This window comes from Pipistrellus hanaki (genome assembly GCF_964339955.1).
Source record: "Pipistrellus hanaki genome assembly, chromosome: 19".
Classification (NCBI taxonomy): Eukaryota; Metazoa; Chordata; class Mammalia; order Chiroptera; family Vespertilionidae; genus Pipistrellus; species Pipistrellus hanaki.
The window spans coordinates 2011271-2025055 of record NC_140521.1 but is presented as its reverse complement, the minus strand read 5'-3'; the positions used below and the strand labels follow the sequence as shown (position 1 = coordinate 2025055).

Below are 13785 nucleotides of genomic sequence, written 5' to 3'. Positions count from 1 at the left end.
GGCTGCCTCAGCATCCAGGTGCCCTCAGCTGTTCCACCCCCCACAGTGCCCAGGGCTGGGCCCTGGTGCCTGTGTGTGCTGGTGGGGGCTCCGGGCGGTGCCCTCTGGGCTGGGGCAGGTGCCAGCAGCTGCCTCCTCGCTCGTGTCTCCCAGGGGGACACTCTGAGGCTCCCCTGAGAGCTGTGGCCTGGGTGACAGCCCAGCTCAGGCTGAAGGGGGCGGCCAGGGTGGTGCAGGCTCTCCAGGAAGGAAGTGAATTTGTGTGAGCGGCCCCTCCCCTGGGAGGCCCCTGAGAGGATAAGAGAGGCCTGGGCCCGGGGCTGCAGCTCAGGGTTCCCGCCGGGCTGAGCCACCATGGCCTGGACTCCTCTGCTCCTGGCGCTCCTCTCTCTCTGCACAGGTAGGGCCAGGCCTGGGCCCAGGCTCCTTCCCTTCCTGCTCGGTCTCCTGGGAACCTGCCCCTGGCCCCTGCCCCTCACTGACAAGTGTCTGTGTCCGCAGGGTCCCTCTCCCAGCCTGTGCTCACCCAGCCGCCCTCCCTGACTGGGTCTCCCGGAGCCTCCGTCGGCCTCCCCTGCACCCTGAGCAGCGGCTCTGTGGTTGGGGGCTACCACATTGTGTGGTACCAGCAGAATCCGGGGAGCCCTCCCCGGTACCTCCTGAGGTTTAAAGGCGACTCAGACAAGCACCAGGGCTCCGGGGTCCCCAGCCGCTTCTCCGGATCCAAAGACACAGCGGCCAACGCGGGGCTCCTGCTCATCTCGGGGCTGCAGCCGGAGGACGAGGCTGACTATTACTGTGCCACCTACCACGGCAACAGTAACTCTCGCACGGTGCCTCAGGGCCATGGGGAAGTGAGCCTCAAACCCTCAGGGTGCCCTTCCTGCCCGGCTGTCACCCCGCCCCGCCTGGAGCCACGTCTAACTCGGGGCGATATTCCTCGTCCCTCCCTCGGGGGCCATCGCCGCTCCTGGGACCCGGGGCTGAACAGTGGTTTCCGTCTGGTCCTTAGTGACCAACGCTGTGCATCCTCTGGTAGCATCTTCCCAGCCTGGTCACGTGCACAGGAACAGACATCAGCTCGTAGGGCCACGTAGCCCGCCAGGGGGCTGGTGGGTAAGGAAGGAAGTGGCTGAACCTGCCAGGGCAGCAGTGGAATGCTGGGGACCCGCTGGAATTCCAGGAAACAGGAATCCTGCTCTGTCCACGGGGATGGCTCTGTTCTGGGTACAGGAGGCGCCTCTCCCGGGGCTGGGAGGGGAGCTCCCCCCGGAACGCGGCCCATCCTCCCGCCAGGAGCCGCCTGTGGTCATGGAGAGATGGCCAGCCCTCTGCTCACCCACAGCCCTCTGCTCACCACAGGCCCCTGCACACCCACAGGCCTCTGCTTACCCACAGGCCTCTGCTCACCACAGGCCTCTGCTTACCCACAGGCCTCTGCTCACCCACAGGCCTCTGCTCACCCACAGGCCTCTGCTTACCCACAGGCCTCTGCTCACCCACAGGCCTCTGGTCACCCACAGGCCTCTGCTCACCCACAGGCCCCTGCACACCCACAGCCCTCTGCTCACCCACAGGCCTCTGCTCACCCACAGGCCTCTGCTCACCCACAGGCCTCTGGTCACCCACAGGCCTCTGCTCACCCACAGGCCTCTGCTCACCCACAGGCCTCTGCTCACCCACAGCCCCTGCTCACCCACAGGCCCCTGCTCACCCACAGGCCTCTGCTCACCCACAGGCCTCTGCTCACCCACAGGCCTCTGCTCACCACAGGCCTCTGCTCACCCACAGGCCTCTGCTTACCCACAGGCCTCTGGTCACCCACAGGCCTCTGCTCACCCACAGGCCTCTGCTCACCCACAGGCCTCTGGTCACCCACAGGCCTCTGCTCACCCACAGGCCTCTGCTCACCCACAGGCCCCTGCACACCCACAGGCCCCTGCACACCCACAGGCCTCTGCTCACCCACAGGCCCCTGCTTACCCACAGGCCTCTGCTTACCCACAGGCCTTTGCACACTCATAGGCCTTTGCGAATCTCTAGCCACATTGCCTGTGAACTGCCCATTTGGCCACCCTGTGCCTATGTCCCCTGTAATCCTTGTCCTTCTGCCCAATACAGCCGGGGGCTGATTCAGCTGAACCGGCTCCTGTGGGGCCAGCAGGGCAGGCCCAGGGTCCAGCGTGAACCGGAGGGTTGTGGTCTGGTGTTCGGGTGGGTCACTGGGGCCGGCATGACCTGACTGCAGCCTGTTTCCCTCCACTGCTGCCGCCTCCTGAGGCCCCCAGGACACCGGCGTCTGAGGCTCCTGGGAGGCTGAGCAGACAGGCTCTCCTCCACGTGGGAAGATGCCTGGTGACCTCTGCATGGGCCCCGGCACCCCCAAAGGCTCCTCAGCTCCGAGGCAGGGCCGGCAGTCCCCACCTTTCGACTTCACCGGGCCATGCCGAGGGGCCAGGGAGGCCGGGCACAGGGCCTCCGGCTGCAGCAGACCCGCCCTTACAACGCCTCAATGAGGAATGGGTGCGGGGAGGTGGGGCCGTTCTGAGAAGGAGTGGGCTCTGAAGGCTCCATGCTTTGAGCCAGGACTTGGACGCTCCAGGGATGCGGGGAACATCAATGTTTACCTGAAGGCCTTACAAGTCCCTTCTGAATGACAAGCAAACCCAATGCAGTGCCAACGTTGTATTAAAGCCTCTACATCTGCGCTGGCCGGTGTGGCTCAGTGGATAGAACGCCGTCGGCCTGCAGACTGCAGGGTCCCGGGTTGGATTCCCGTCAAGGGCACATGCCCGGATTGCAGGCTTGATCCCCAGGAGGGGACATGTGGGATCCATGATTCTCTCTCATCATGGATGTTTCTCTCTCTCTCCCTCTCCCTTCCTCTCTGAACTCAATAAAAATCTATTTGAAAAATAAGTAGTAAAAGCTCTGTAGCTGCTCCTCACCGGCCCCCGAAGCTGTGCTCTGAGAGAAAAACCACAGCTGCACAGGGAGTGCCTGGTGGATGGTGCTGGCGGGGGGTGGGGTTGAGGGGAGGGAGGGGAGTTGGGCAATGAGGGGAGTCAATAGGAGGAATGTCCGATTTGGGGATTTCCAAAATAAGTAGGAGTGAGATGGACGGAGGCGAGGCCCCCAACTCTGTGATGCTCAGAGGTTCTAGGCCCCCAGGAATCCCTGATCGCTCCTCTGCCTCCGAGTTGAACAATACAACCTATGTGACCCTCAGGGCCCCCAGCCCGAGGGCGAGGCTCACGACTGCCATTCAGCTCTGGGTGGCAGCATCGAGGCTGGCAAAGAGGGGGCGAGGGTGAGGGCAGGTGCTTAGGGAGAGGACACGGAGTCCCCGGTGCCCTGGTGGCGCCCTCCTGTCCCATCCTCAGCGGGTGTTTGCTTTCTCAGCAGCTCCTTCTCCAGAGCGTGCGTGTGTCAGACAGTCTGCTCCTGAGAACAGTATGAACCCCAGTATTTCCTGAGGGCCCTAACCGGACATTTCCTGTGGGAATACTGCCATTATATCACTTTCATATATTTTAATATGTGATATATAAAAATGGATATAAGAAAAAAATATTTTTAATTCATTTCAGAGAGGAAGGGAGAGGGGGAGAGAGAGAGAGAAACATCACTGAAGAGACAGAATCAGTGATCGGCTGCCCCCTGCTGGGGATTGAGACCAAACCTGGGAGCCAAACCAGTCAGGGAGAGGCCCTGTCTGTAAGTAAGGAATAAGAGGGATGTAAGGTATGTACACATAAATACCATCATTGGGGGAAAAAATGAGAAAAAAATAAAAAATAAAAAAAATAAAAAAATGCTATTATTAAAAAAAAAAAAGGAATAAAAGGGAGGGAGAACTGCAATACAAACAAGGGGTGAGAAGTCCCTGCCCTGAGAGGGAGGTTGGGAAACGCAGGGCTGAATTCCAGAGCCTCAGTCTCTCCCTCTCAGCTCCAGGTTAGCCATCCGGCCATAGTGAACCTGGACCCTGGACAGCAGGTGGCGCTGTGGGCCTGTCGCTGGGTCAGTGAGGCCTCAGCTGGGAAGCCAGGTGGGGAGCCTGCCTTGTGCCCTGTGCTCTGTGCTCACTGGGCACCAGCAGCTGTGACCTCCCAGCGCCCCCAGAGGCTGCCCCTCCCCAGCCACACGGCCCTCCCCACATGTATCCCCGGGGACACCAGGAGGGGGGAGCATTTGCATGACGGGTCCCCTGAGCCCTCCCAGGAGGGGACAGGATAAGAGAGGCTGTGGGGGCCTCTCAGGCTGAGGCTCAGAAGCAGAGCGTGGACACCTCCACCATGGCCTGGGCCCCTCTCCTCCTCGCCCTCCTTGCTCACAGCTCAGGTGACTGGCTGAGGGAAGCGGGGCCAGTGAGGGTGGGGCACCCGGGACACTCTGTTCCCTCCTCCTGAGCGCACGCTGTGAGAGTGACCTCAGCCTCCCTGTCTGTGTCTGCGTCCTCTGTTCCAGGGTCCGGGGTGCAGGCCGGGCTGACGCAGAAGCCTCCCTGTCAGGGTCTCCGGGCGAGAAGGTCTCCCTGTCCTGCAGGGGAGACAGCAACAATGTGGGAGCACGTACCGTGGGCTGGTACCAGCAGGTCCCAGGTGGGGCCCCCAAAGCGGTGATGCTTGGAAGCACCCGGCCCTCGGGGATCCCTGATCGGTTCTCTGGCTCCAAGTCCGGCAACACGGCCTGGATGTACATCGCAGACGTGCAGCCCGAGGACGAGGCTACTTATTACTATTTAACATGGGACAGCGGCATCAACAATCACACACTGCTCCACCCCCACGGGGAACTGAGACAAAAACCCGCCTGGTTCCCTGATCGCCCATGAGCGCCCTGAGACAGAAACTGTGGTGGTGGCAGACCCTACAGTGTCCGACTGTGAGGGTGGCTCTGAGCACAAGCTCCCTATATTACTTTACTGATTTCTTTATCCTCACTGGAGGATAGTCACCCATCGATTTTTAGAGAGAGCGGGAGAGAGAGGGAGACCGAAGGAAACATCGATGTGAGAAGCACATGGATGGATTGCCTCCCATAGCAGCCCTGACCAGGACCTTGGCCACAGATGAACCTGCAACGGAGGTACATGCCCTTGACCAGGATCTAACCTAGGACCCCTTGGTCTTCGGGCCAACACTCTATCCACTGAGCCACACCTGGTAGCTACACACGGGCCCACTTTAAATAGGTAGTGAGAGGTGGTCTCTCTCACATCGTTTTTTTAATCCCAGCTTTATGTGATATAGTGTGCATGCCATAAATGTCACTGGTTTAGTGTGCACCAAAGACCAGCATTTAGTATATTTGCAGAGTGGTGTAATATCCCACGTGCCAGTAGCAGGTGGTTTCCTTATCCTCAGAGAAGGTCCCACGTGCACTAAGCACGCCCATCGCATCACTGACAGTCCTCGGTGCCTGCTGACCCGCTCTCTGAACTCACATGTTTCCTAGGAGGTGTGTTTCACATGGATGGAACCAGAAATCAGGAAGCCCTTGGTCGCTATTGTTACTTTCAATTATTGATTAAAAGATTTTTATTGACTTCATAGAGGAAGGGGGAGGGAGATACAGAAATAACAGTGATGAAAGAGGGTCATTGATTGGCTGTCTCCAGCATGGCCTCCATTGTGGTTGAAGCCCCAACCCAGACATGTGCCCCTGACCCTGTGAACCTTCAGTCCACAGGCTGACGCTCAATCCGCTGAACCAATCATTCTGAATCCTGTTCTTGAGGCCCATCCACACGGGGACACGTGTCAGCAGTCCCATTATTCTTCCTCCAATCGCATCCCCATGTGTGAGCACAGCAGCATGTGCTGAGGCCTCCGCTGCTGGCAGCTGAGGGGTTGGCCCTGTGGCTGCTCTGCACAGCGCTGTGGGGCTCTGGGCGCCAAGATGGCTGGTGATCTCAGGCGATGTGTGTTCCCATTTCTCCTGGGCAGACGCTGAGGAGCGGGAGGAGGACACGGTGGGAGCTTCACATGGAAGCTTCTGAGTTACTGGTGGGCGTGTTCCAACATGGCTGTGCTGCGTGACCTTTGTCCCAGCCATGAGTAGGTCTCTGGCTTCTCCAAGGCCTCACCCACCTGGGGCGGTGACATCTCCCTGCGGTCTCCTTGGTCCTTCTCCGAGGACCAAGGAGTGTGAGCTTCATGCCCTGTGCCTCCTGCTCCTCTCAGGTGAGAGAATCGGAGGGTATGCGGTTCTGTCTCGAGCTCCTGCTGACATCCCGCACCCAGGCTGTGCTCCTGTCTGCACAGTGGGAGCTCGGGAGCTCCTCAGGGACCATGGGGTGGGTGGCAGGAGGCCCACTTCATCCCTGAGGACCAGGAGAGGGAAGGTCTATGGGATCGCCCTGATGGGCCCGGCAGCATGAGGACTCACTGGAGCCCCCTGAGGGCCCCCTCTCGCTCACACCCTCACATCGTATTTTATTACACACACGCTCTCCTACAGGTTTTGTTCTCACCTTAGGTCCAGGTAGAGACAGATGGGCAGTCACACCCCAGGACACACGTGCATGAAGAAACATGATTTAAGCCTGCCTTGGACACAGGGTCACAGCCACCTAGAGAAGGGAGACTCAGTCCCAACAACGAGGCCTGAACCCCCAGAGCTCTGGGGTTCCCCATGGGGACCCAGATCCCTCTGCTCTTCCCTCTCCTCTCTCGCTGCACAAGTAGCTTCATTGGGGGACGGGAAGGACGTCAGTTTGGGACGAGAGCACTGCTCTCCCCCTCACATGCCAATCTCCTGCTCTCCCTCCTATTCCTCCTGTCCCACAGCAGAAGGGGAAGGGAGAGGGACTGTTGCAAGGTCCTCTGTAATGTTCACGCACATGTACTCACACACAACGTAGTTCACATTTCTGATAAAGTTCCTATGTTCCTATATCAGATGTGCGTAGGCATTCCACAATTCCTGGGGTCGCCGTCACATTTTCTGCTTAAAACCACATTTAATGTAAAACAACCCCCTAAAGCCCATTTAATGTAAAACACCCCATGTAACTGATGGCTTCTTAGAACAACAGAGTGGCCATCCCTTCCTGGAGGTGCAACCACCTGGTGAGCACCCCAAGCCCTGTCCTCCGACACTGCTGGTGGGACCTGGTCTAGGACTGAGTTGGGGAGACCCCAGGCCCTTCACAGCCCAGACTGAGGCTCCCTAACATCCTCCCGACTCTCCACCGGAGGGAGTGGACTGCTAAGATGCCCGAGGAAGACCAGAAGGTGTTCCCTGAGGAAGGATCAGTTTTCCCCAAAATGGGGTTGGTTTGGGGTGATCTGTATTGCTGGGGCCAGGAGGGGGCAGATACTCCCACCTTATCCTTTAGCCTCAGACCCTCCAGGGAAGAAAGTTAGTACTGAGGTCACTAGGACTCCAGGGAGCTGACTTGGTGACAGAATCAACCCCCTCCCACAGTGTCTCAGTCCCCATGCAGCCTAGACTGTGTGTGAGGGCCCTACTTCTGCCTCTTTGGGGACTTTGCCCAGGGGAGTCAGGGTGAGCCTGGGCAGGGCTAGAGGGGAAGCTGATTTGCATGAGGCACCTTCTCCCCTAATGGGTGTGGGGGGCATGAAAAGGCCCAGGACTCCCCACTGCAGCCAGCAGCCTGAGGAGGCCACGTCCTGGGAGGGTCCCCACCATGGTCTGGACGGTGCTTCTGCTCCAGCTCCTGTCGCTCAGCTCAGGTCAGAGGAGAGGACTCTGCATCCTCGGGGGACACAGAGCAGCAGGGTCTCAGGTGACCTTCGTCCCTCATAACACCTGTGTCTCTCCCGTTGGTTTCAGGGGTGGATTCTCAGACTGTGACCCAGGAACCGTCCGTGTCCGTATCTCCAGGAGGGACAGTCACACTCACCTGTGGCCTGAGCTCTGGGGCAGTCACTAGTGGTAACCACCCCAGCTGGTACCAGCAGACCCCAGGCAAGCCTCCCCGCACACTCTTCTACAAAACAGACCGCATAGATGGGGTCCCTGCCCGCTTCTCTAGCTCCCTGTCTGGAACCAAAGCCGCCCTCACCATCTCGGGGGCCCAGCCTGAGGATGAGGACGTCTACTACTGTAATTTGTACACGGGTAGCAGTAGTAGTAATCCTTACACACTGGTGTAAACCCACGGGGAAATGCAACCAAAACCTCCTCCTAGGCTCACCTTGGCTCAGCCCCTGATGCAGAAAAAGCCTGGTCAAAATGGCCTGCACACCTTGGCAAGGGGTCTCCCTGGCCCCATTGTCCCTCCAAGGATTCTTGGTCATGTGCCTCCTCAGTCTCTCCCAGGGCGTGTCCATCTCATCATGTGACTCCTGCAAGAATGGGCTTCCCTCTTCCTCTCTGCCCACGGCTACAGGGACCGGCTCAGCTCCCATCTGGATCGACATACAGGGAGACTCAGAGATCCCTCTGTGAGGCTGTGAGTCTCCTCTCACTCAGAGCAGTGACGCCACAGCCCCGTCATGAATTCCTTCATGGGGACAACGTTAATATATATTTTATCCTTGACATGGGCCCACGTATCCCCGTTTATCCCGGGCCCTCTCCTTCTTTCCCTCCTGTTCTTGGGATGACATGGGATCCATGCTGACTATGGCCACGACCTTAGAAACTCAGTTCCCATGGAAGCCATGGAGCTCCTCACAAATATACCTAATGAGGCCAATGAAGATAGGAGAGCAGGAAATGAGGAATTCTAAACGCCTGGAGGGGGAAAACGTTCTAAAAGGGCCAGCATTTCACTCAGGACAACATTCATTGTATATCAACCCTCGTACGGAAAAAAAGTTACATCAGTAGAGAAACACATTTGAAAAACCCAGGAGCCTAAAGAAGGCATTGCCAGTGTAACGTTCAAAGATAAATGAGAAGCTGCAGGACTGACCTGAACACAGACATTCCTCCCTTGTCATCCTTACACCCTCCTGGCAAAGGCAGAGGCAGAAACCAAGACATAAGCATGGGGGCCGGGTATGTCACCACGGCTACAGAGACAACAACCACAACAACAACCAGGCATTTCACCCTAAAGGAGGCCCAGGTGGAAAAACGACCATGTGGGAACTGAAGAGCTTTCTGGGGAACCTTAAGCCTCAAACCACCAAGCCACTCCAGGAGGGTTGGGGGAGGAGATGGGCTGGAGGACATGTGCTCTGGGACATGTGCTCTGGTCGATGTTTTTCTCTCATCGACATTTCTAGCTCTCTATCCCTCTCCCTTCCTCTCTGTAAAAAATCAATAAAATATATTAAAAAAAAAAAAAAAAAGAAAGAAAAGAAGTGAGAGGGCAGTCACTAGTGGTAACCACCCCAGCTGGTACCAGCAGACCCCAGGCAAGGGGTCTGCTGGTACCAGCTGGATACATGACTGGATACATGTTGTCCCTGCTCATCCCTGACAGTCCTCCATCCCTCCCATTCTCCCCGCCCCTCACGAGAGGACTTTAAACTGCTCTGTGCTGTTCACACCGACGCACTCCCACTCAGCGTTGCTCTCACTTCTTTTCTTTCTTTTTTTTTTTTTTTTAATATATTTTATTGATTTTTTACAGAGAGGAAGGGAGAGGGATAGAGAGCTAGAAATGTCGATGAGAGAAAAACATCGACCAGCTGCCTCCTGCTCCCCCTCCACTGGGGATGTGCCCGCAACCAATGTACATGCCCTTGACCGGAATCGAACCCGGGACCTTTCAGTCCGCAGACCGACGCTCTATCACTCAGCCAGGGGGCGCTGGTGCACTGGAACTCAGAGCTCAGGCTCTGGCCAGGCAGCTAGACACACACTCCACTGGCTCCTGCACACTTGGGCAGGCAGGCCCTCCCTCCAGTGTGACCGCCCTGCACCTGGGCCCCAGGAGCCACAGGAGCCCTCAGCTCTGACACCCACACGTGTCTTCTCCCCCACCCCTCCCTCACGGAGTCACTGTCCAGCCTGATTTACAGGCCAAGAGAGAGAAGCAATCACACACACATAAATATTATTGTTGAAGAACTATGACTATGAGAAATTTAAAGTGATCATGCTAGTTCTAAAGCATAGTTCATTGGCTAGGGATTCAAAATAAATACCATAAATCACAGTGTCATTTCCCCTCTGATGGACGCCAGTGTGTGTTTTGCCTTCCCCAATGACTGGATACATGTTGTCCCTGCTCATCCCTGACAGTCCTCCATCCCTCCCATTCTCCCCGCCCCTCACGAGAGAACTTTAAACTGCTCTGTGCTGTTCACACCGACGCACTCCCACTCAGCGTTGCTCTCACTTCTTTTCTTTCTTTTTTTTTTTTTTTTAATATATTTTATTGATTTTTTACAGAGAGGAAGGGAGAGGGATAGAGAGCTAGAAATGTCGATGAGAGAAAAACATCGACCAGCTGCCTCCTGCTCCCCCTCCACTGGGGATGTGCCCGCAACCAATGTACATGCCCTTGACCGGAATCGAACCCGGGACCTTTCAGTCCGCAGACCGACGCTCTATCACTCAGCCAAACCGGTTTCAGCTGCTCTCATTTCTGATCATGAGCTCCAGGCTCCATTTTGTTATGTCAGATGGTAATCGGTTTCTCACAATGACATGGTGACAACCTGACATTTTCTCCTCAAACCCTATTTAGTTGGGAGGCACACCACTTAACTGATGGCTTCTTAGGTGAAAAGAGACTGGCCATCCCTGCAGGGCAGGGCAGCTGTCTGCGTCGGTACCACAACCCCATCCTCCAGGTCTGTTTTCCTGGTTCAGGGACTAACAAGGCTGGACAGAGGACTCACCACTGCGGGGAGGACTGACTGCTAAGATCCTCCAAGGAGGACAGGGAGGGGTATCGCTAAGGAAGAAGCAGTGACCCAGGGATGGTGTCAGATTTGGGATGAAGTAGATTGCTGGGGCCAGGAGGGGGCAGACATTCCCACCTCATCCTTCAGCCTCAGACCATCTAGGGAAGGAAGTTAGGACTGAGGTCACCAGGACTCCGGGAAGCTGACTTGGTGACAGAATCAACCCCCTCCCTCAGCGTCTCAGCCAATGTGGAGTCCATTGGTCTGTGTGAGGCCCAGCATCTGCCTCATTCATGATCCCCCGGGGACCTCAGGGTGAGCCTGGGCAGGGCTAGAGGGAACACGGATTTGCATGAGGCACCTTCCCCCCTAATGGGTGTGGGGGCATGAAAAGGCCCAGGACTCCCCACTGCAGCCAGCAGCCTGAGGAGGCCAGGTCCTGGGAGTGTCCCCACCATGGTCTGGACGGTGCTTCTGCTCCAGCTCCTGGCGCTCAGCTCAGGTCAGAGGAGGGGACTCTGCATCCTCGGGGGACACAGAGCAGCAGGGTCTCAGGTGACCTTCGTCCCTCATAACACCTGTCTCTGTCCCGTTGGTTTCAGGGGTGGATTCTCAGACTGTGGCGACCGAGGAGCCGTCCGTGTCTATAGCTCAAGGAGGGACAGTCACACTCACCTGTGGCCTGAGCTCTGGGGCAGTCTCCACTAGTAACTACCCCAGCTGGTACCAGAAGACCCCAGGCAAGCCTCCCCGCACACTCATCTCCTACAAAAACAGCCTCTTTGCTGGGGTCCCTGCCCGCTTCTCGGGCTCCATCTCTGGGAACAAGGCCGCCCTCACCATCTCGGGGGCCCAGCCTGAGGATGAGAGCGTCTACTACTGTCTTGTGTACACGGGTGGTAGTACTAATACTTACACGGTGATGTAACCCTACGGGGAAGTGCAACCAAAACCTCCTCCTGGGCTCACCGTGGATCGGCCTCTGATGCAGAAAAAGCCTGAAGGTGCAAATGGCCGGCACACCGTGGGAGGGGGCTCCCTGGCCCCATTCTCCTGTCCAGAAATTCATGGTCATGTGCCTCCTCAGCCTCTCCCAGGGCCCTCCAGGAGGGCTAGGGGGAGGAGATGGACTGGAGGACATTTGCTCTGGGACCAGCAGGGGGCGCTGGTGCACTGGAACTCAGAGCTCAGGCTCTGGGCCAGGCAGCTAGGCACACACTCCACTGGCTCCTGCACACTTGGGCAGGCAGGTCCTTTCTCAAGTGTGACCGCCCTGCACCTGGGCCCCAGCAGCCACAGGAGCCCTCAGCTCTGACACCCACACGTGTCTATTCCCCCACCCCTCCCTCACAGAGTCACTGTCCAGCCTGATTTACAGGCCAAGAGAGAGAAGCAATCACACAACAAAAAGTAATTGTTTTAATACATAGATGATTGGCTAATGATTCCAACAGAAATACCATAAATCACTGTCATTTCCCCTCTGATGGACGCCAGTGTGTGTATTGCCTTCCCAGCGACTGGAGACATGTTCCCCCTGCTCATCCCTGACAGTCCTCCATCCCTCCCATTCTCCCCGCCCCTCAGGCGAGGACTTTTAACTGCTCTGTGCTGTTCACACCGACGCGCTCACACTCAGAGTTGATCTCACTTCTGATCATGAGCTCCATGCTCTATTTTGTTATATCAGATGGTAATTGGTTTCTCACAATATCCTGGTGACACTGTGACATTTTCTCCTCAAAGCTGTATTTCATTGAAAGCTATCCCAAAGAATGCCAAAACCGGTTTGGCTCAGTGGATAGAGCTTCAGCCTACAGACTGAAAGGTCCTGGGTTCAATTCCGGCAAGGGCATGTAACTTGGTTGTGGGCACATCCCAGGTAGGGGGCATGTTAGGGGCAGTTGATCAATGATTCTCTCATCGGTATTTCTAACTTTCTATCCCTCTTTATATATATATATATATATATATATATATATATATATATATATATATATATATATATATATATATATATATTAAAAAAAGAAAGAAAGCTATCCCAAAAAATGGATGGCTTCTTAAGACAAAAGATAGTAACCATCCCTGCCTGGAGGTGCAGCTGTCTGCATCAGGACCCCCAACTCTAGGCCCCTGGACATTTCTCTTGGTTCAGGGACTAACAGGGCTGCACAGAGGACTCACTGCTGGATGGAGGACTGACTGCTAAGATCCTCCACAGAAGATAAGAAGGGGTTTCCTGAGGAAGGAAGCAGTGACCCAGGGATGGGGTGGATTTGGGGTGAACTACATTGTGGGGCCAAGAGAGGGACCCTCACACCTCATACTTCAGCCCCAGACCCTCCAGGAAAGGAAGTTAGGACTGAGGTCACCAGGACTCCAGGGAGCTGACTTGGTGACAAACCTCAACCCCCTCCCTCAGCATCTCAGCCAATGTGGAGTCTATTGGTCTGTGTGAGGCCCAGAATCTGCCTCTTTCAAGATCCCCTGGGGACCTCAGGGTGAGCCTGGGCGGGGCTAGAGGGGAAGCTGATTTGCATGAGGCACCTTCCCCCCTGATGGGTGTGGGAGGCATGAAAAGGCCCAGGACTCCCCACTGCAGCCAGCAGCCTGAGGAGGCCACGTCCTGGGAGGGTCCCCACCATGGTCTGGACGGTGCTTCTGCTCAAGCTCCTGGCGCTCAGCTCAGGTCAGAGGAGGGGACTCTGATCCTCGGGGGACACAGAGCAGCAGGGTCTCAGGTGACCTTCGTCCCTCATAACACCTGTCTCTGTCCCGTTGGTTTCAGGGGTGGATTCTCAGACTGTGACCCAGGAGCCGTCCATGTCCGTATCTCCAGGAGGGACAGTCACACTCACCTGTGGCCTGAGCTCTGGGGCAGTGTCCACTAGTAACTACCCCAGCTGGTATCAGCAGACCCCAGGCAAGCCTCCACGAAGTCTCATATACAATACAAACAGCCGCTTTGATGGGGTCCCCGCTCGCTTCTCTGGCTCCATCTCTG

At 56.6% G+C, this 13785-nt stretch overlaps 2 gene segments (V, D, J or C); both read left to right on the top strand.

Annotated features, from left to right (window-relative positions):
• The first annotated feature begins 221 nt into the window (after positions 1-221).
• On the top strand, positions 222-1097 carry LOC311613951 (immunoglobulin lambda variable 5-45-like). The segment is given in 2 exons: positions 222-400; positions 502-1097.
• Positions 1098-11183: 10086 nt separating this feature from the next.
• Positions 11184-11706, top strand: LOC311613950 (immunoglobulin lambda variable 8-61-like). The segment is given in 2 exons: positions 11184-11280; positions 11381-11706.
• The last annotated feature ends 2079 nt before the right edge of the window (positions 11707-13785 follow it).